Here is a 21,302-nt window from a genome sequence, read left to right on the forward strand (position 1 = left end):
CCAGTCTAATGCTAAGTGTCACTTTTCATCACCAGCCATTCTTTACATCCCTGACTCTATCAAATTTCTCTATTAGATACTGTCAGAAAACTGACTACCTCTCCTCTCCACTTGTCAGAATTGACTTTTTTTCTTGTTTGCCACTTTTTATATAGCAAATATGAAGAGATGTACATAACCAGAGAGAACAACACAATGTACCCATCATCTAGACCCAATGCTATGATGAGAATGCACATGTACTTGCAAAATTCATGTCCTAAAAATTCAAACCCTCAGGCTGATGGTATTAGGAAAAAGGGACTCTGGGCAGCAATTTAGTGGTGAGGCCCTAGTGAATGGGATGTGATTTCATAAAGAAGTCCATAAGGAGCTCTCCCATCCTTTCTGTTGTATAAGGACGCACCAAAGAGATGGCAGATCTCTTAACCAGACAATGAATCTTCTAGTCTTGAGTTTGAACTTTCCAGCCTCCAGAAAAATGAGGAATATGTTTTCTGTTGTTCATAGCCACACAATTTATGGTCTTTGTTACAGCAGCCTGAACTATTTGTTGGAATAATAGTAGTTCTTGGCAGTTTCATTTTATTATAACCTCATCCAATTCCCTCCAGATTAGTTTGAAACATTTCCCACTTTGTCTAAAATAATTCAGTATGTATCTCTAAAAAACAGATGCTTTATAAATATATATGTCATAATATATACTTTAAATATATATTATTGAAATTTTAAATATATTTGTATGACTATTTGGGTTATTTGATTCATGCCAGTCTCTTCCACTGGCCTGTAAACCTCAAGAACACAGGGACTGCTTTGGTCTAATTCTCGATGTATTACAACAGCTAATGAAATTTTGGGAACTCAGCAATGTTTTTCTACCCTATGAATAGGTATTTGTTGAATCTTTTTATTTTAAAATTTTATTCTCTGTGGTCTACACTTTTATTAATGTTATTTCTATATTTTTAATATTTTGCATTTAGAACACTGATAACTACAATAGGGAAGTGTACAACTTCAGAGGACACTTCCTAAAATAACTGGGGTTTCAAGAAGATATGAAGATAGTTTCTCAAAGGCTGAAATAACATACAAAATGTGTGGAGTGATGTTAAAACAAAAGATCATCTATGAAATTTAATCTGAAAAATTCAAAGTTCTACATTGTTAAAAAATATATTTTATAATTTCCAATAAAGACCATGGTTGAAAGAGAGCTAAGGGAATAAAGAATGACGTGTTTTCACTAAAATGTGAAAGCTCACTGTTCACTGTTGGCTTGCCTAAAACGGAGGCCTTATTCTCAGTAGATATTCATTAAATATGTGTCAAAAGCACAAATAAATGAGTGAACTGTAAGTTCTGTCTGCTACCAAAAATCATTTAAAGCTTAGACTGCACTAACAGAATTACAGGCAATAAATATGACAAGGGAAGACACAGACCTGCTTTCTCTTGACATCCCCATCATATCACACTAGGCTTACACCTGCTTCTGAACAAAATACCTAGAGTGGGTATATGCCGGATTATTCATGAGGGGGTACCAACATGACTAAGACACTGAAAACCCAGTGGAAAAAAGAGAATACATGATTGGAGGTGAGGTACAAGGTCAACATGTTTAAGTGTACAAAAAGCCATTCATGTGTAAGGGCGTTAGTTTTGCGGCACCAGGAAATACATCCAGATGAAGCAACTAGAAGAAAAAATTCAGCTCAAAACAAAGGAAAGATGTGCTACAAATAACACCTACCTCAAAATGCCAGGAGAGTGCCAGAGACAACTTTTGTTTATTTGTTCATTTGCTCTTTTGGAAAGATACAAACATAAACTGAGCAAATATTAGCCAAGGGTATTAGAGGAAAATTAAGAACAATACCCAAATTTTGTCAGACTAGACTTCAAGATACCTTCAACATTTAAAAAGTGAACAATTTAATTTAATATAATATTGCAGGTGAAAAATATTCTTAAACATTTCAGAAAATATGGCAGAGAAAAAGAAGACACCAACAAATTATTTTATGAGTAATACAAAAGATATTTTAAGGATATAAAACCTGATAGAGACAAGAGTAACTGAGGAAATATATTGAACTAAATTACTATAATGATGAAATATGTATGGTTTTCACCTGTACTTTTCTAGAAATAAACTCATACATTTTGAAATAATTAAGAGAACATTAATATGATTTTATAAAATTTAAATATCAGCTAATAGTTATAATAAAGAGTGATAGAAATATAAATCTTCAAATATGAGTGTAAAACAGTCTTAATCTTATAAGAGGCAATCTGTAAAATCCTTTATGAAAGTTCATCATAGCATCTATCTAGCCTACAAGATTGAGGAATTCATTCTCTCAAAAAAATAGTTTGACTCATTTTGAGATGTGCTTTAATTGTTGGAAATTATTATGCATTAAGTTAATATTTCTTTTTTTTTTCATAATATCCACCTTTCATCCTTAGTCCTAAACTCTAAAACTACTTAAAATCCACCCAATCCTTTTATATATCTGAGTTCTTAAAATAATCAAAATTGAGTTTCTATTTCCTTCTTTCTCCAAATGAAACATTCTCATCTCTCGGCACCTCTCCCGGACACTTACTTCGGGACAGTGACCCAGAGATGTTTTCATTGTTTGCCCATGAACATTCTCCAGTTTGATTAAAGGATCTCCAAAAGTGAGCTTTCAGAGAATAGTGCTGGGGGTGAGGGCTGGGGGAGAGTAGGTTCTTCCCAGCACAGAGTGGGAAGGCCTCATCATACCCTGGCTTCTACTCTTGCTATTCAAAAATAAAACCATGTGCATACCATGGACTTACACTGAAAGTATTAAGAGGTAAAACTAAAATCTTTTCATTGCTCAATATAAATGCATTTTAACTAGCAGGATATTAGTTAGCAATAATTAAATTTTCTATGTAAATGGTATCATGAACCCTCCAAATCATCTTTTTGAAAATAAATGTGGTATCAGCAATGTAAAAAAAGGCATTATTCCCATTTTATAAACAAGAAAACTAAGGCTCAGATTAAATAACATATTTAGGCCATAACCAACGAGTAACTACAATTAGTTTAGAATTATCCAATCTTGGCGTATTGCACATTGTGTTACATAATGATATCCTCTGATAGGTACTTCCCATGGTCTTTATAACATTATTTACCCCTAATAAAATTTTCATCCTAATAATATGGAGATAGATAAGTAAGTAGAAACAGAAACTCTCCTTACTTGCTTTTAGCCTCCTGTGTTCCTTTTTAAATAAGTAAACAAAAGGCAAGTGGGGGCTTTTCTTAAAATAGTTGAAAGAGAAACATCCTTTAATTAAAACTGGCAGAGAGTTTTTCTTAAAGTTCTAAAATGATGAAAGTAACATTTTATGCTAAGACTTTCGAGACAGTAAACAAAATAAGAATTATGTACTTAAACCAAAACTTATGAACTATGGATTCAAAATTTATTAGCATGGACCTAAAAGCCATTTAAATAAATGAAAATGATACAGTTTTCATCAGCTTTTCAGTTTCTTTCCAGCAATGAATTGAACAAATCCATTAGAGCTATGGACATATTTCAGCAGTGATTTCAAGTGGGATCCTGTGTAATAGACTGTGGCTGATGCCTCAGAGACTAAAGGTAGTCTTGGAACCAGGATACCTAAGGAAACTTGATATATGTAATTTATACATCACTCAGCAACCTTGGTGAATCCCTCCTTTCTTATATTTTCAGAGACATGTAGCTGCACCTGCAATTAATTATTTCTGTAAATTGCTCTCATATATCATGAGATAGTGTCACTAGGGCTTTTTCACTGAGGACTATATTCTCTCTGAATTCACCGGGTGCTCTGCACAGCATTCAGTGCAGCTTGGGGAAAACAAGAAGCAAGTCATTCATCTGTAACTCATAATCATCTCTCAAGGGTGGGGACACTCTGATGTGGCTTCATCAAGGCAACAGTCACATCCCCTTGCTCATTTTATAACATGGCCAGCTACAACAACTCAAGCTCTCACCTTCCTTGGTGGTGTCACTCCTCCTCCATAGCCAGTTGAAGGTTTGTCATGCACATGGTTTTATTTACTATATTCTCTTGCCTTCTGCTCTCAGGAGCCTGGTGTGGACCTGTCTGACTTGAACCACACTCTACAACCTGAAAAGGCTTTCTCCTATAAAATATTCATGAGGTCCCAGAACAAAACTTTTCCTTATTGTTTTCTTCTCTCGTTCAAGGACAATCAAGAGAAAAGTTCTCTTCTCTCGCTGGGAAATTGAATCACTTATCCTTCATCTGAAGACATGGGGCTTCCAGCAACTGCAGTAATTTGTTTATCTTTTTTTTTTTCCGTTTTATTTTGGACTATTATAAAATCAGGGAAGGAACACTTGGCTTGAAGATTTGTCATTGAATCCAGACAATGCCACATATTAAGGTGGTAAAGTTGCCCCTCTGAGTGTGTGCTTCCTCATAGGAATTAGCATAACGTCTAAATTCAAAAGCCATTGTGATGATAAAATTAGGAAAAATATGTGAAAACCTCTGGCCCAATTTTTGTCATTTAATAGTTCAAAATGTGTTAAATTATAAATAAATGATTCCATTAGTATGATGCCTTGATTTTTTTTTTTCTCTTAGCTGGATACGTAATTCTTTTGACAAAGACTATTGTTCTCAAAGTCCCAACTATATTGTAAGAGTTCATCAAACAAATACAAATCATTAACCAGGGACACAAGATATATTATGGTAACAGATGGTGGTAAAATCTCTACAGAGGAAATTGAAGGTGTGCTCCTAACTACACTTTACATATTGACAGCATCACTAAAAATATAACCCAGAAGTATTATTATTGCACAGATTTTGTTTTCATAACAGCCCACAGATTTATTTTCAAAGTGATATGCTTTGAATTGTTAGTTTTCTAATTTCATGTTAGAATTAAAGATAAGTATCTGTAATAATCAAAAAGATTTAATTCAAAAAAATTTCACAGAAACCTAAAATTTAATTAAACAAAAACACCTCTCTCAGGTTTTTCTGCCTCTCCCATACCTCACCTTTTCCTTACTGTTAACCTTGCCATACTAAGCTCTTCATGGGAATAAGGAAGTGTAATAAAATTCAATTTTTGAATTAGAAATAGAATGCAATTATGCCACTCAGGAGAACTGTTAGAATAATTTAAATGACAATTGGATAATTATTAGTTAATTACTTCAGTCAATAAAGTTCTTTTTTGGGGGGGTGGGGACCAGGGATTGAACTCAGGGGCACTTGACCACTGAGGTACATCCCCAGCCCTATTTTGTATTTTAGATAAAGACAGAGTCTCGCTGAGTTGCTTAGTTCCTTGCTGTTCCTGAAAGTTGGCCTTGAACTCCAGATCCTCCGGCCTCAGCCTCCCAAGCAACTGATATTATAGGCATGCACCACCTTAACTGGCTATAATAAAGTTCTTAACACAACAAAATGGTAACTACTTTAAAAATATGACCATAAGATTTATGTTATTGTTTATAAGCTTATATTAAAGTTTATGTTACTGGATGTATCAGGTATATTTTAATATCTCTATAACAAAATAAAAGATAATTTTCAGAAGTTGACAGTAAATTCAATGAAAGAATATGTTTCAAGGAATAATATGAATGAAAGGGATGACTGGGCTCAGTTCTTTCAGTTTTCAGAGAAACCCAAAATCAAACCTTTTTATCATATACCATTTAATCTAAGAATAGTATTTAAATAATAAATATATAAAAATGATAAAATAAGAACATTTAGCATAAAAACAACATTTGATAATGCAAGAGTAGCTTAGAGAATTTTTTAGAGCACTAGGTACATTTATAAGGTAAATACATTGGCAATATTTGTGGGACAGTATTTGTGTGTGTGCACATATGTGTGTATACGTGTTGTTACTTTTTTAATAGAGACCACATCTGCTATAGTGAATAATAGATGAGAGGCAGTAATTCAAGAGGGCACAAGAAAGCATTTTTATCATAAAATGACAGAATGGGTAAGCACATTCACTACCCAGGCCTTTGGTTAACTGTTTCTTCTGATCTCTGTTCTCTCATCCACATCAGCCTACAGCTTCAGACTGAGCTTTGCCTTCAGATTTGATGCTGGTTAGGATTCGGTCTAATATTCTTTATAATGTAATACGTGGTCCTTAATTTAGCTGAGGAACTTGGACAAGTCTTTGATTTCAGCTTCATCCCAAGGCCCATGAGTGTGTTCTTCAAAAACTGCAGGTGAATCAGGTAGAAAGGGCAGAGGCATCAGATGTAAACCAGCAGAAGAGCAAAGACTATGGCTCCCACAGCAGTAATGGACAGCAGACTTCCCAAGGCTGAGAATTAAAAAACCAGTGTGACCCCCATATAGCTGCAGAGAGTACAGGCCTTCAGTTTCTTCTGTAACATGGGCAATAGTGCAAAAATCTGGATGGTTAAATGTAACCATGATGAAGGCACACAGGCACTGGGGAAGATGTGAAGTCAGGCAGACAGAAGTAAGGATGGCCATGTTCAAGGAGAGTGTGCTAGGTACAATGATGGCATTAGCCCCATAGTCAAAAAAGATGAGGTGGCTCAACAGCATGAACACTGACATGGCACAGAGGGTGTCAGTGTTAACGGATTCTGTCAGGGACTTCAGCACTGGTGAAAATCCATCAGTGAAAATAATGAAGACAAGGGTACTCTCAGGTCAATCCACAGGGTCTGCCCTCTTCTTCTGCCCTTCACCTCCATCAATGAGATGGACCGAAGCATAAACCATCAAGGAAGATACTAGGCCAGTTCCAAAAACCCAGTGGGAGGTCAGAAGACCCTCATCCACTTGTCATTAAATGAACACAAAAACACAAATGCATCACAGCTGTTTTGTCACCACACTGGACTCCAATCCCACAGCCCAATTTGATATTTTCAGGCAAAGATGTTTTTCCAGAGCTCTTCCAGCAACCCATCCATGCAGGTATCAGGGAAGGGGCTGCCACTCATACAAGACCACCTGCCACTTGGCTTCCCTGGTGCTAGTTACAGGTTGAGCACACTTATCCTATCCCTTAAATTCAGGCCAATTCAATCTCCCTCAAAAAAGTCCACGTGGTGCTTGCTCTTTATGAAATTCTGAAATAAGACTTCTCTGGAAATTCCATGCTGTTATCTACCAACATTTCCTTATTTTCAACCCGAGTTAGGCCCACGAGAGATTAATTCTCTGAGGCAGGACAACTCAGCCAAATTGCTGCCTGGTAGTTCCTAGAAATACCTTAATGGTACATTTTTTGTACCATTTCCATAAATTGTCTTCAGGGTAATTTCAAAACAAACAAACAAACAAACAACAACAACAACAACAAATTAAAAACAATAAAATCAATGAAAACATTCAAGTTTTCTAAAGGAATTGAATGCCTGCTAGGATCTAAATTTTAAAGAGTGCATGTTCCTATCCTCTACTTTTTTTTTTCTCTTTCCCCTCACAACCTCTTATATGTAATTTTGTATAACAATGAGGGTCTCCTTCCATGTCCATGCAATTTCCCTTTACTCTCCCTTTCCCTCCCACCTCATGTAGCAGAATACAACAGTTACTAATATGGCATTATGTAAAAATGTGGATGTGTAACCGATGTGATTCTGCAATCTGTATACGGGGTAAAAATGGGAGTTCATATCCCACTTGAATCTAAAGTATGAAATATGATATGTCAAGAGCTATGTAATGTTTTGAACAACCAATATAAAAAAAGATAAACTCAGACAATTTAAGAGAAGGCAATACTATTAAATTCATTTTATAAATTAAATAAGAGAAAGACATTCTAAGAAGAAAATTTACAGGCCACTATTCCTCGTGAACATAGACATAAACATTTTAAACATAATTTTAGCAAATTGAATTCAACAATACTTAAATAGGATAATATATCATGTAGAAGTGGGATTTATCCCAAGAATGCAAGGTTGACTTAAATAAAAAAGTAAATCCATGTAATTCACTTTGTTACCAAACATACACCATATTATTATCTCAATAAACACAGAAAAAGCACTTAACAAATCCATACCATTCCTGATAAAATTCTCAGTAAAATTGTAATAGAAAAAAAAACTTCCTTGATTTGATCAATAGTGTCTATAAGAAACCTATACTGAACATCATATTTAGGAGACTGAGTGCTTAGGAGACTCTCATCGTTATACAAAATTACATATATGATGGTTTAAGGGGGAAAAAAAGAGAGAGAAATGTGTCATAGTAGATTGGGTAGAGAGAGGTGATGGGAGGGGAGGGGAGGGGAGCAGAATACAATAGACACCAGCATTGCTGTATGTATATATGTGGCTGTATAACCAATGTGATCCTGCAATCTGTACACGTGGAAAAATGGGAATTCATGCCCCATTTGAATCAAATGTATGATATGTCAAGATCATTGTATTGTCATGAGCAACTAATAAAAAAAAACTCAGGAACAATAACAAGAAAAAAAAATAAATAAAGAGTGCATGTTCAAGTTCCCATTGATGTTCCCAAACACTCACACCTTTTGAAACTGGCCAGTGTGAACAGGAAAGGAGTCCCAAGGACACCCAGAATCTCCTTAGCTCTTTGACATTTCTAATGCCGACTTTGTTTTATAATCACTTTGATCTTTCCAGCCACAAAGCTGGAAATCCAAGTTACCATTAATCCACTGAAGTTTAATTTTCATTCAAATATCTGTTACTCACTGTAATTCGTGTGTGTCTCACTTCTTTATGTAATTTGACTGAGTTATTTAATATTCTCTCACTGTGCTCTGCTTTTCTTTTAAATTTTACTGTACTTTTTTTTCCCCCTGTTATCATGTATGAGTAAAATAGCTACAGGGAAGAATGAAATCACAGGTGTCTTGTAATCAAGGGCTATGATTTACTTTTATTGAAATTCACAGTGGGTTTGGATACCATGCTTATTATATCTGATATCTTGTTCACATAATACTTTTAACATTTTATTTTATTTTGTTGACAGGAAAAGCTTTTTTTGTGAGAATTAATTTGGGACAATTTTTCTGCTGCATCGAATAGATTTGATAGTAAATTTGATGAATTTTGTTCCATGTTTGCTCAAATGTTTCAAAGAATAGAATCCATTAAAATTTCTCCCTGTAAAATGTCTTATTTCTGCCAAAAGTATGAATTTCAAGGCACTGTATTGTTTTTTACTTTATTTTATGAGTTGTGTCCTTTAGGGATCTCTTACATTCAGCAATTTCAATCCTTATGTGTTGGTTCATATAACAAAATGTAGTCTAATAGAGCAAACTTGAAAATCTTAAAGTGAAAACAAAAAGCAGCATCTCATGATAATGTCAGTGAAGATATTTTTCCTTTAATTATGCAAATCCCCAAATGTAATTAAAATACAATTCAGAAAATATGTATATCTATTTGTAATTATTTTAACAACAAACTCTCCTTTATATGTTTATCTAGACAATTAGGTTATAAGGAGCAGTTACCACCTCCTGAGATATATATATATATATACACACATATATATACATATGTGTGTGTATGTGTGTGTGTGTATGATTCAGTTCCCCAGGACCTGGAAATGAGCCTTATTACACCAATAAACCTGGAAGCTGGAGTGTCACTACTTGGCTTGGTCTCCAAATTCCACCTTACTGCATTCCACTATCTGATGGTATCTTTATTACATGTAAATATTAAATATTTAAGTAATATATAGTTAAATAATATATATTAAATGTATTATTATATTTACATCCACCAATCCTTTTAAATAAAGAGGACTAGAAGATGAATGAACACTTACATCATTAGGGCACCAACTTGTTAGGGTAGCAAAAATGACTCTGGCTATTATCTAGACTGTCTATCTCAAGTTCACCAGATATCCTGAGGAACTTGTTCTTTCCTCCTCCAGTGAGAGTTGCAGAAGGACTACGTGGACTAAGGTGGGCAGGCATTCTTCTGTAAAGTCTCAGATAATAAATATTTTATGATTTGTAGCTACAAATATTCCTTGTTTCATCACTTTTTTAAAAAATGTGGAAAATATTCTTAGCTTGGAGTTGTAAAACAGCAAGCCTTAGTAGGCTGGAGAGGATGCTCAGAGGCACAGTGCTTGCTTAGCATGCCCAGGGCCCTAGCTTTGATCCCCAGCACCATCAACAATAAAAACATAACAAACAAAAACAAAAACAAGAACATGCCTTGGCCTCCTCTGTCTGGAAGGCATTACTTTGTGAAACTCTAAGGACAGGTACATTAGAGGGCTGTGCACTCCTCCTTCAAGGCTGCCTCGCTCTGTAATGTCATTACATTAGGTTTTCTTCATTGTGACCAAAATACTTGACAAGAATAACTTAGAGGAGGGAAAGTTAATTTTGACTTAGGATTTCAGAGGTTCAGGCCTTTTTCAGCTGATGCTATTGATCCGGGCCAAAGTGAGGCAGAAATGCTGCTCATCTCAAGGCAGCTGGGAAGCACAGAGGGAAAAGATGTAAGGAAGACACATCCTTCCAGAGCAGGTTCTCAGTAACTCACATCCTTCAGTCAGGCTCCTCCAACTTAGCCAGTCCTTTCAAACTAAGATGAATTATTTAGGTTAGAACTCTGATCATTTCACTGATGTTCATTGCATTCTGAATGTTCCTATAACACAGGAGTTTAGGGGGACACCTCATACCCAAACCAAAACAGACATTAATGGTCAAGTAGTTTGGTCTCCTGTCCTCATCTTTTATGTGTGACTCCAATAGACACACAACTCCAATTCCCAGGACCTCGCTCCTCTCTGAAACATTCACTAAGCAGGATTCAGCAAACCATGGCCATGAAACATGCTGATTTTGAGAGTTGGGGGAACCTGATTCAGATTCTGGCTTTGTGACATCCTAGCAAGGTGGCTTCATTTGAATTAAAGGGCTGGACGTTCAATTTCCTCCTCAGTAAAAGGGAAACACTAGAACCAGTGCTATTTAAACAAAGTCAAATGAGATTATATTGGGAAAAAAAAATTTGTTCTCTTTTTCAGAGACTAGAGCTCTGTATTAACTCAGACACTGAAGTTTCCTTATCTTCCCTCTGGGCAGCTGCCCACTACAGGAGCCACAGGAAGTACGGACATCTTGTAAAAGCCAGTGCTGCACATCCCAGGACATTCCTTCCTCTCAACAGCTGACCAGATCAGAATTGCTTCTTCAGAATCCTTTATGTCTACAGCTGTCATTATCTGAGAATATTTATCAAGGCACAGCTATTTTTTAAGGCACCTACTCAAAATGTCAGAGCATGACACTGAAGAAATCTATCTACCAAAGGGTGTTCTAGAAGCTATATACTTACTTGCCCTGGGAACCCTCTTCCCCAAGATAAATCTAGAAAGTCTATGTTTGATTATATAAACATAATAAGGAAACATGCAAATAGTATTCAACCTTTTATGTCAAGAGACGATGTATGTATTTGCAAGAGATAATATTGTACTGTTATATCTGTGTCAGATGAACTGAAAGTTATATTTAATCTCAAAATTGAGTCTTTAGTGTAGCTTTATCCTTTATTAGGTTATTTCTCTTAAAGTATGTTCATCAAGTCTTACAAGGAAGGACATGTGCTATGCAGCTCAGTGAAATAGCACTTAGGTGGAAAACACTAATTCTATGTGACATTAATTTCCCTTGCTATTGCAAAACATTTAGTTTCTGACCTTGATTATTATTTTCCAAGCCTACAAGAAATACTTTTATGCTGAAATGCCTGGCAGCTAGTCTATAACTGTACAACTAATAATTGTTAATGATCTTATAAAATATTACATGCATTATTACCCAAGACACCATATATTCTGCAGGTCTTTCCAGGTAGATGACATCCCTATGTGTAAAATTCCTTATCATGTCTCTTTAATTCTATTACTAGACAACCAATTTGCCAATATTTATTTATTGAGACCTCAGCATTGTGCTAAGTCCAGAATGTTTAAATCTTACTTTGCATTTGATCATGTTATGAGAATTCTTCAATATTATATATAAATGCTATGGTCCTATGAAACATTTGGTTTGGGGTATAACTTTATCATTTTTAATTTCTAAAAATTATTTTACAGGTGATTCAGATATGCAACTGGTATTGAGAACTCTTGTGTTTGGCCTTGTGGATAAACTAAAGGACAAATGAAAGAGTATAATTAGGAGTAGCCTAATAAGTGCTTAGTCTTGTGATGAGTTACTAATTTATGTGGTAATTTAACCCTCATTATTATTCTATAAATGATTACATTTTTCTCTTAGTATAAAAATTATATTCTGAAAATGAGATAGCTTCTGAGATGAAGTCAGACTTCCCACCACAAGGCCTGTGACCTTTCTTTTAGATAAAGAAGCCCACTATCTATTTGAGGAGACAAAGAAAACAATGACCTCCAAGACTCCTATGGGTGGACCCTAGCCATATTGTGGGGTGCTCAAAGCCCTTGTTGTACCACTGGCCCCAATCAGCTGCATTTACTTCAAGTCAAACAACCTGCAGATTCAAGTCCACACAGGGTTTAAACTAATCGTGTCTGATTTAGTCTCATAAATGTTAAGAAAAACTCATTTTCAAAGTGAGATTTAAAATGTATTTTTCCTCCCCAAAACTGGGTATGTCAATGTTTGTGGCAGCATAATTTATAATAGCCAAGTTATAGAAACAACAACCTAGGTGTCCATCAACAGATGAATGCATAAAGAAAATGTAGTATATGTACACAATGACGTTTTACTGAATATAAAAGAGAAATTGAATTATGCCGTTTACTGGTAAATGGGTGGCGCTAGAGAACATCAAGGTAAGTAAAATAAGTGAGAACAGCTATATTAATATCAAAATACATGCAAAACAAAGAATAGTACCACGGACAAAAAAAACCATTTAAAGTTAATAAAGAGTAATTCAGAAAGATGACATAACAATCCTAAATTCTTTTAGAGTTTCAAAGAACATAAAGAAAAATTGATGGTACTTAAAGAAGAAATGGGCAAATGTAAAAATACAATTTAAGATTTCAATGCCTGTCTGAATAAGTGACAGACAGAACAAGCAGGTAGATAACTGCAAGGACATAGAAGATATTATGAATATATTCAATCAAGTTGATCACATTGACATTTTTAGAAAACTCTACCCAAACATAAAAGAATATACATTCTCTTCAAGTATGCACAAAATCAGCATTGGCAGACCAAATTCTGGGTCATTAAATAATATTTAATGAAGTCAAGTTATTCAAGTGATTTAAAGAATGTTATCTGGCCACAATGGAATTTAAATAGATATAATAGCAGAAGGAGATTGGAAGAAGCCAAAAGTATTTCAAAATTAAAACCAAACAAACAAACAAACAAAAAGCCTTCTAAATGACTCAAACATAAAGAAAAAACCAAACAAGAAGAAATTAGAATTAATTATTAAATAGTTAAAATTATGATATAATAAAGCATTTTGAATGCCATTGAAACATTACTAAGTGTCATTGAAACATTATTAGCATATGTTTATAATAGTAAATATTTATTTGAGAAATGAAGTTCTCAAACCTATCATCTTGACTTTCACCCCAAAAATCAGAGCAATGAGGCAAGAGATAGTTGTACAAAATAAGTACATACAATCAGATCTGTGACATTTTAAAAATTTAAAAAGAAGGTAGAAAAATAAAAACAAACCATACTCAAAATAATTAGAAGAATTTGAAAGATAAACATTAGAGAAGAAGTCACCAAACTAGAGTACAGAAACAAATAAGATAAAATCAATGATAATCATTACAAAAAAATCAACATATTTTCTAAGTTTCAGGCCAGATTGACCCCCCAAAGGAAGACACAAAGTACCAATATACAGGATAAAACACTGACTTTACCACAATTTCCAATGGTAGTAAAAGCATAAAAGAAAAATGTGATGAGTCATTTTACTTTAATAAATGTAATAACTTAGAACAAATTTATTTAAAAATATCAAGTTCTAAAGCTCACTCATGAAAAGTAATCTGAACATCGCCGTTTCTTTAAAAAAATAATGAATTTGCAAATAAAATCCATTCTGGAGGGAAAGCTCTAGGAACAGATGATTCCTCTAGTGAACTCTATCAAACACTTAATGAAAGGACAGCATCAGTGCTGCAGATATTGCTCTGGAAAACTGAAATGCAGAAAAATACTTCCTAATTCTAGAATCATTCCACTAGACTAGAATCATTCCACTACCAAAATAAGATGGATACTACAACAAAAGAGAAGAAGATATCAACATTTCTCATGAACACATAAAAATTTCTAAACAATTTATAGCAAGTTAAATATAATACAGCATGAGGATAATATAAAAAGATCAATTGGGTTTTTTTTACAAAACCGCAAATTTGGCTTAACATTAATGAATCAGTATAAATCACCATTTTAACAATCAAAGCAAGAACATGTAACTTTAGAACATCTCTATAGATGCTGCAAAATTATTTACCAAAATCTAACATTCCTTCCTAGTAAAAATATTGATCCAAGTAGAAGTTTTTCAACCTGATGTTAAACAGTTTTTATAAACCTACAGCCAATATCAACTTAATGTTGAAATACTGGCCTGTGTATTAATATAAGAAAAAAGAGAAGGAATTATGTGCTAACCACATCTACTGGGCATTTTACAGAAGATTCTAGTTTCTAGTCACTGCAATAAGGCAAATGGAATTTTTTTAAACAGAAAAGCTTTGTCTATATATTTTGTTATAGATAACATCTTTATGCCTGTTGTAATCTCATGGATTCTACAAATTAGCTTCTAAGTGAATTTAGCAACATTGCAGGATAAAAAATCAACATTATATATATATATTTTTTTCTACATACTAGCAACAAAAGAGTAAATAGTGGAAAATTTTAAATGCAACTAAAATAGCATCAAAATATGAAATATTCAACCCAACAACAGATGTGAAAAATTACAATTTGAAAACTACAAAATCTTGATAAGAGAAGTTAGGGAATAAAATAGGTGAAATTATATAGCATGCCTATATACATGCTTATAGTTTGCAAGTGTCAGTATTATAAATATGGTGATTCTTGCATAACATCTCAATAGATACAGTGTTTTTCAAATAAAATTCAGCAGATTTTCCTATAGAAGTTAAAAAATTAATTCACAAGTTTAAATAGAAATGAAAAGGACCCATAATAGCTAAAAATTACTAAAATAAAAGATAAAATAGAAATAACTATCTGATTTAAGATTTGTTATAAGTTTATAATAATCAAAATAATGTAGAATTGGTGTAAAAATAGAAAATTATTTATATTACAAAGTATACAGGGAATGATACAACACAAACACAAACTATAAATTTTTAATATTAATCTTCCTTAACTTCATCTTGAATGTGTTCATGAGGTGTTTGGATCAGAGACCCAATAGTTAATATTTTCCTAACTGTCATTTACCCATGGTGCCATTTCTCACCCCTGTAATGATGTTGTAAGGGACAGATGGAACAATCTGTTCAGTCAGTTCTCAGAACCTCTCTAGGTGAGGGATGGTGTGAATGGATTTTCTTTGCTTCGTATTTAGGGGAAGAGGAAGCTGATGCCTTCTGAAACAACAGAGGAAAACCTTTGCTCATTGGAAATGGGATGAAAAAGATTCTGGGTTCTCATTTCAACAATTTGCAATAAAAATAGAACTTTCCAACAGGTAAATAAGGCAGTGTTCCTGGCTTTTATTCTCTAGAAATGTTTCCAAGGTCCTGGGCATAACTTTGTCTTAAAATATAAATATGCATCTTCAAAGTCAGAAAATCTTGTTGGAGTACTCTGTATATACAGTTGTAAATTAATTCCCCAAGGTTTTCCTTAGTTCAGGATACCAAGTGTTCAGTAAAATTTATTCATTAAGCCTCAACTCCAAAATATCACAAAAATATGTCCTTCTAACTTCACAATGCATACGATGGAATCATACATAAATGGCAGATTTATTCATACACACTACAGCATATATAATCTCAAAGTAAATATGCTGAGATAAAGAATCTGAATAAAAAATCTAAACTGTATAATTATTTTCCTATAAAATAAATGCAAATAAGCCATAGTAACAGAATGAAAATCAAGATAACCTGGCAAAGATAAGAGATTGAAGGCAGTTATTAAAAATGTATGCAAAGAAACTTTTAGTATTGATGCATATATTTATTATCTTGAGTAGAGTGATAGTCTTCTGTGTGTGTATATATGAAGAGTGCAGACACTATAAATTAATGTATATATTAATATGTATGTGTGTACCAAATCTATCAATTTTATACTTTAGGCATAAAGTTCATTGCATGTTAATTGTGGCTCAATAAAAAATAAAAAAATATTTGCAGATATAAAAACATACTAGTAGTTGTAGATACAGAGATCAAAGTAGGATGGCATTTTTTTTAAAGTGTGACCTTGAAACCCAAGCTTCAGAGTATTGCAGATCAGTGCTTTGCTACAGTCTGAAATATTTGTTAAAGACCCAACCCATTTTAAATCCCTGCAGGAGTTTGTAGAAGACCTCATATAAGCACATTGAAGGTGTCTATTAAATGCTTCTTATTACAGCCATTGCTTTTTGTTTTCTATTAACATTGTTTGTTATGTGTGAGTTATTACACATCACTAATTACTATAAGGATGCTTAAGGGGAGGGTATGATCATCTTTAGGATGTTGTCTTTGTCACTTATTATAATTCTCAGAAAATAAAAAGGCAGGGAGGAATATAACTGAGATTTATAAAATATTTTGATTTGGAAAGTGATATCTAGATGTGAGTTTATATTTGAGACAAATGCGAACATTACATTCTACAAGTTCACACACACACACACACACACACACACACACCACTGCTTTTTAAATGTATACGTTTATTCTTGAATAGAAACTCAAGGATGGCACTGCCATTACTAGAAACACCAATGTACCACTCACTTAAATGACTCTATATGCTTTTTCCTTTGCTCTAACTTTTACTGTGTTTCACTCATCCCTCAATATGAGTTAAAGATGATATATACATATATCACCTTTAAAATTCTATTTGAATTTCTATTCCTTTCCCTGGTCCCAATTAAGTATGTTTAACATTAAGACAAGCAACAAAACATGTGCTCCTTCTTCCCACATATTTTGTGAATAATGGCCTCTTGGCTGATCTCTTCTGTGATCCAACTGCCAACATCCAAAGCTCTTCAAATGCCATGACTCATGCTTTCATACTTTTAAAATGTTCAGCTTTCCTATAAATACAGTGACCTCTTTTGTCCTCTGCTAAAGTTTTGCATTATATGTTTTATTCCTTTTAAAATATTTTCATGGATCTACATCTACCATAGTCTAGTCTGCTCACATTTAGGCATCTTTCCAGTTTCCATATTACTTTACATTACTGTGCTATGTTCTAATGTTCAACATTATTATTTCATTTTAAAAAGGTTATTCTAACAGGTTTCACAATGCCACCATTAAATTTTTCTAACATTCTCTTCTTTGTTTCCTGGCAATATCTTTCTAACATAATTCACAAAGTCAATTTCCTGTGAGGTTAAAAAACAACAACCAAAAAAAAAAAACCTGCATCATCATAAGAATGTACATAATTGCAAATATTTCCATTTTGTAGAACACTGGTAAATGATACATACAGTAATAAAATTGAGTTGTACTGTTTTCGCATTTTGAAGACATAAAGACAACAGTAAGACTTCTTGTATGCTCTCAGTCCTGCAAAATATAAGAGGCCATTTGCCTGTTTGTTTGTTTTTTTTACATTTTTAAAATTACAAACATATGGAAATTTCAGCAATAAACTGAAATGTTTTAACTATATATTTAATTCCCCTCAGTAAAATTAAAAACAATACTTTAATTATACCAACCATTCTCTCTAGTAACATGGGATTCTGCAATGTCCCTCTCTATTCTAGACTCCAAGTTGCCAGGACATGGGTTGTTTGGTAGCATACAGTGGACACTGATTTTATGTGAAGCCTAAATGAAAGCAGTATGGTTTGACCACGTAAAAGTTCCAGGGTGGGGGAAAAAGTTGTAGTAATGTCTTTAATGTAAAGTCGGGGCAGAAATTGTGTACTCTTCATGGAATCTTGCCACAAATTTTTTAACTCTCCCATGATGCTGAAGTTTATCTCTTTCCATTCAAAAATAAAAGTACGAGCCATCTGGTAAGAATAACAATAAATAACCATGAACAAATGGGTTTTCTTTTTTAAGATTTTTGTAGGATTCTATTTTCCCTAACTTCTGAGGAAAGTTATCTTAGTTTTCTATTTTCATGTAATAAATGACCGCAAACTTAACCACTGGGAATTTATTTTTTCTCACGGTTGTATGGTTCAGAAGTCTGAGTAGTCAAACAGGATCTTTGCCTGGATTCTCACAGCCAAAAGAACAGATGTGACACAGGGCAAGCTCTTATTTAAAAGCTCTGGGGAAGAATCCAGTTCAGGTTAGTACATTTCATGCTAGACACCGTGATATCATATCTCTTTCACAGTTCTGAAGATTAATGTGGGAAATCTCAAGGGGCAGGTGACTTTTTGGAATTCTTACTAATACACACACACACACACACATACACACACACACATACACACACATACACAAAATGAAGATCTTCCTGAAAATGACTAATAACAATAGAGCAATAAAATCAGTTTTTAATACTACCAGTATCACATGAGAAGGATAAATGGTTTTAGCATAGTTTTTGGGGTCCAGAGGCTTTAGTGGGTAATAAATTTTTTTCTATTTTTTTTCTGGTTCAGTCATGGTAATGTAAAAGGAGACAGAATTATATGATGATGATCAGATTCAGTATTATATAAAATAAAGATGTCAGGCTAGGGATGTGGCTCAAGCTGTAGCACGCTCACCTGGCATGCGTGCGGCTTGGGTTCGATCCTCAGCACCATCTACAAACAAAGACGTTGTGTCCACCAAAAACTAAAAAAAAATAAATAATAAATATTGAAAAAATTAAAATAAAGATGTCACTAAGGATTGATTATGAACAATTATTATAAGATTCTTTTGATGGTCATTTGTGCTATGGATCAAATTCAGTATCATGGAAAATACTGATAAAAGTTCTGCATTTTGCTGAATTTTTCTTGCAGTTTAACTTTTTCACCTTTTAAATTTTTTAATAATGTCATCTTTGACTTGATAAATCATGATTGTATAAATTTATTGGCTATATACTTTGATATAAGCACGCAATGTGTAATGATTAAATCAAGCACATGCTCATCACCTTCCTTACGTATCTTTTGTGTGTGTGTGTGGTAAGATGTTTGAAATACACTCTCTATTTTGAAATATGTAATGCATTATTATTAGATAATTACTCTGATGTGTAATGGATCTCAAACATTCCTCTGTTAACTGAAACTTTGCACCCTTTGACCAGCACCCTCCTGTTCTCTCCTTCACTCTTCTGCCACTCCTCTGGTAAATATCATCAGACTCTCTGTTTCTTTCAGTTCAATTTTTTTAGATTCTATACATAACTGAGATCATGGGATATTTGTCTTTATTTTCTGGGTTTATTTCAGTCATATACTATTTTCGGTCATCATTCAAGTTTTCACAGATTACAATATTGTCTTATTTTTCAAGGCCAAATACTTGAAAAATATTTGGCCTTGAAAAACGAGACAATATTGTGTATATGAACATTTTTAATCCATTTATCAGCTAATGGGCTTCTCTGTTGATTCCATATCTTGTTTGTTATGATAAAGTTGCAATCTGACATTGCAACTTAATAAAGTTGCAATTATATAAAGTTGCATTTAACATGGAAATACAGATGACCCTTTGAAATACTGACTTCAATTTCTTTAGATAAATGCCCAGTAATGGGATTTCTGGATCATATGGTAGTTCCATTGTTAGTTTTGTGAGGAATCTCCATACACTTTTTCATAATGGCTATGCTAATTTACTTTTGCACCAATACTCAGCATGCATGTCCTCTTCTCTAAGTCGTTATTAACACTTAATCTACTTGTTTAATGACCTTGTCTCATGGAAAAATCAAGTTCCTGTTATTAAATTAATTATGTTAATTCACAGTTGTTTCTTTGTAATTGTGATGAAGTCAGTCTGCAAAAGGATTAACTGTCTACTTTAAAATGTAGGCTAGAGGAAGGCTGCATTTTGGTTCGGGGACCTGGGATTCTAGTAGTGGAATACTGTTTCTCTGTGAGTAATTGAAGGACCCCCCCCCCCAAGCTGCTTCTGTACAGGAATCATGGCCACCGTGCCATGTAGGTCTCCAGGGCTCAGCATTAGCAAATGACTCCCGCCACTCACCCACGCAGGACTTCCCGGTGCCAAAGTAGGACTACTAGCATTTGTATCTGCTCAGGATGCTGGGCTATGCTGGTATTCAGGCCACAACTCCCATACAGGACACCTAGCTGCTGCCCATGCACAGGAACTCCAACTACCAATCCCATGTGGACCGCCATCTATCAACATGGGACTACCCCATTTGCCTTCACCTTGGGACACTGCAACCAGTGCCAAAGTCCCCTACACACAGTAGCCTCCAACCTGGGGACACAACACAGGGTCTGAAGACAGTGGCCAGCCACAACACTGTATGCCATAGAGATGCATCTCTGAACAAGACGCTCAATGACACTTCCTGGCCCCACCGGACCCAACATCCCATCTCTGAAAACAGTCTGATCCATCTTGGGACACCTTCTTTGACATCTTTAGTTGGGGCAACTCCCAGCTTGGAACACCATCTGGGACTTAGAAGCAATATCAAAGAGAGGTACTGGAAACGTGAGGGGATACTATAAGCCTATAGGGTAAAAACTGTAATGTCTCAGATCTGCAGTGCTAGAAGGGAAGACACACGGACACCATAAAAAAGAAAGGGAAGAAAATTCCCCAAACAAACCAGGATACTACATTATTAGAATCCACGGCCAGTATAACAGAAGAAATTACAGAGAAGGAGTTCAAAATGTACATAATTAAAATGTTATGTGAATTAAAGGATGATATAAGACAGCAAATACGGGAAGCAAAAGATTACTTCAATAAGGAGATAGATGTTCTGAAAAAAAGCCAAACAGAAATCCTTGAAATGAAAGAAAAAAAAATAAACAAAATTAAAA

General features: G+C 34.2%; 1 pseudogene; it reads right to left on the bottom strand.

The window, feature by feature from the left end:
- Positions 1-6,219: 6,219 nt before the first annotated feature.
- On the bottom strand, positions 6,220-20,639 carry LOC101955991 (phosphatidylinositol N-acetylglucosaminyltransferase subunit C-like; annotated as a pseudogene).
- Positions 20,640-21,302: the final 663 nt, after the last annotated feature.

The sequence above is a fragment of the Ictidomys tridecemlineatus genome, chromosome 2 (assembly GCF_052094955.1).
Source record: "Ictidomys tridecemlineatus isolate mIctTri1 chromosome 2, mIctTri1.hap1, whole genome shotgun sequence".
In the NCBI taxonomy this organism is placed as follows: Eukaryota; Metazoa; Chordata; class Mammalia; order Rodentia; family Sciuridae; genus Ictidomys; species Ictidomys tridecemlineatus.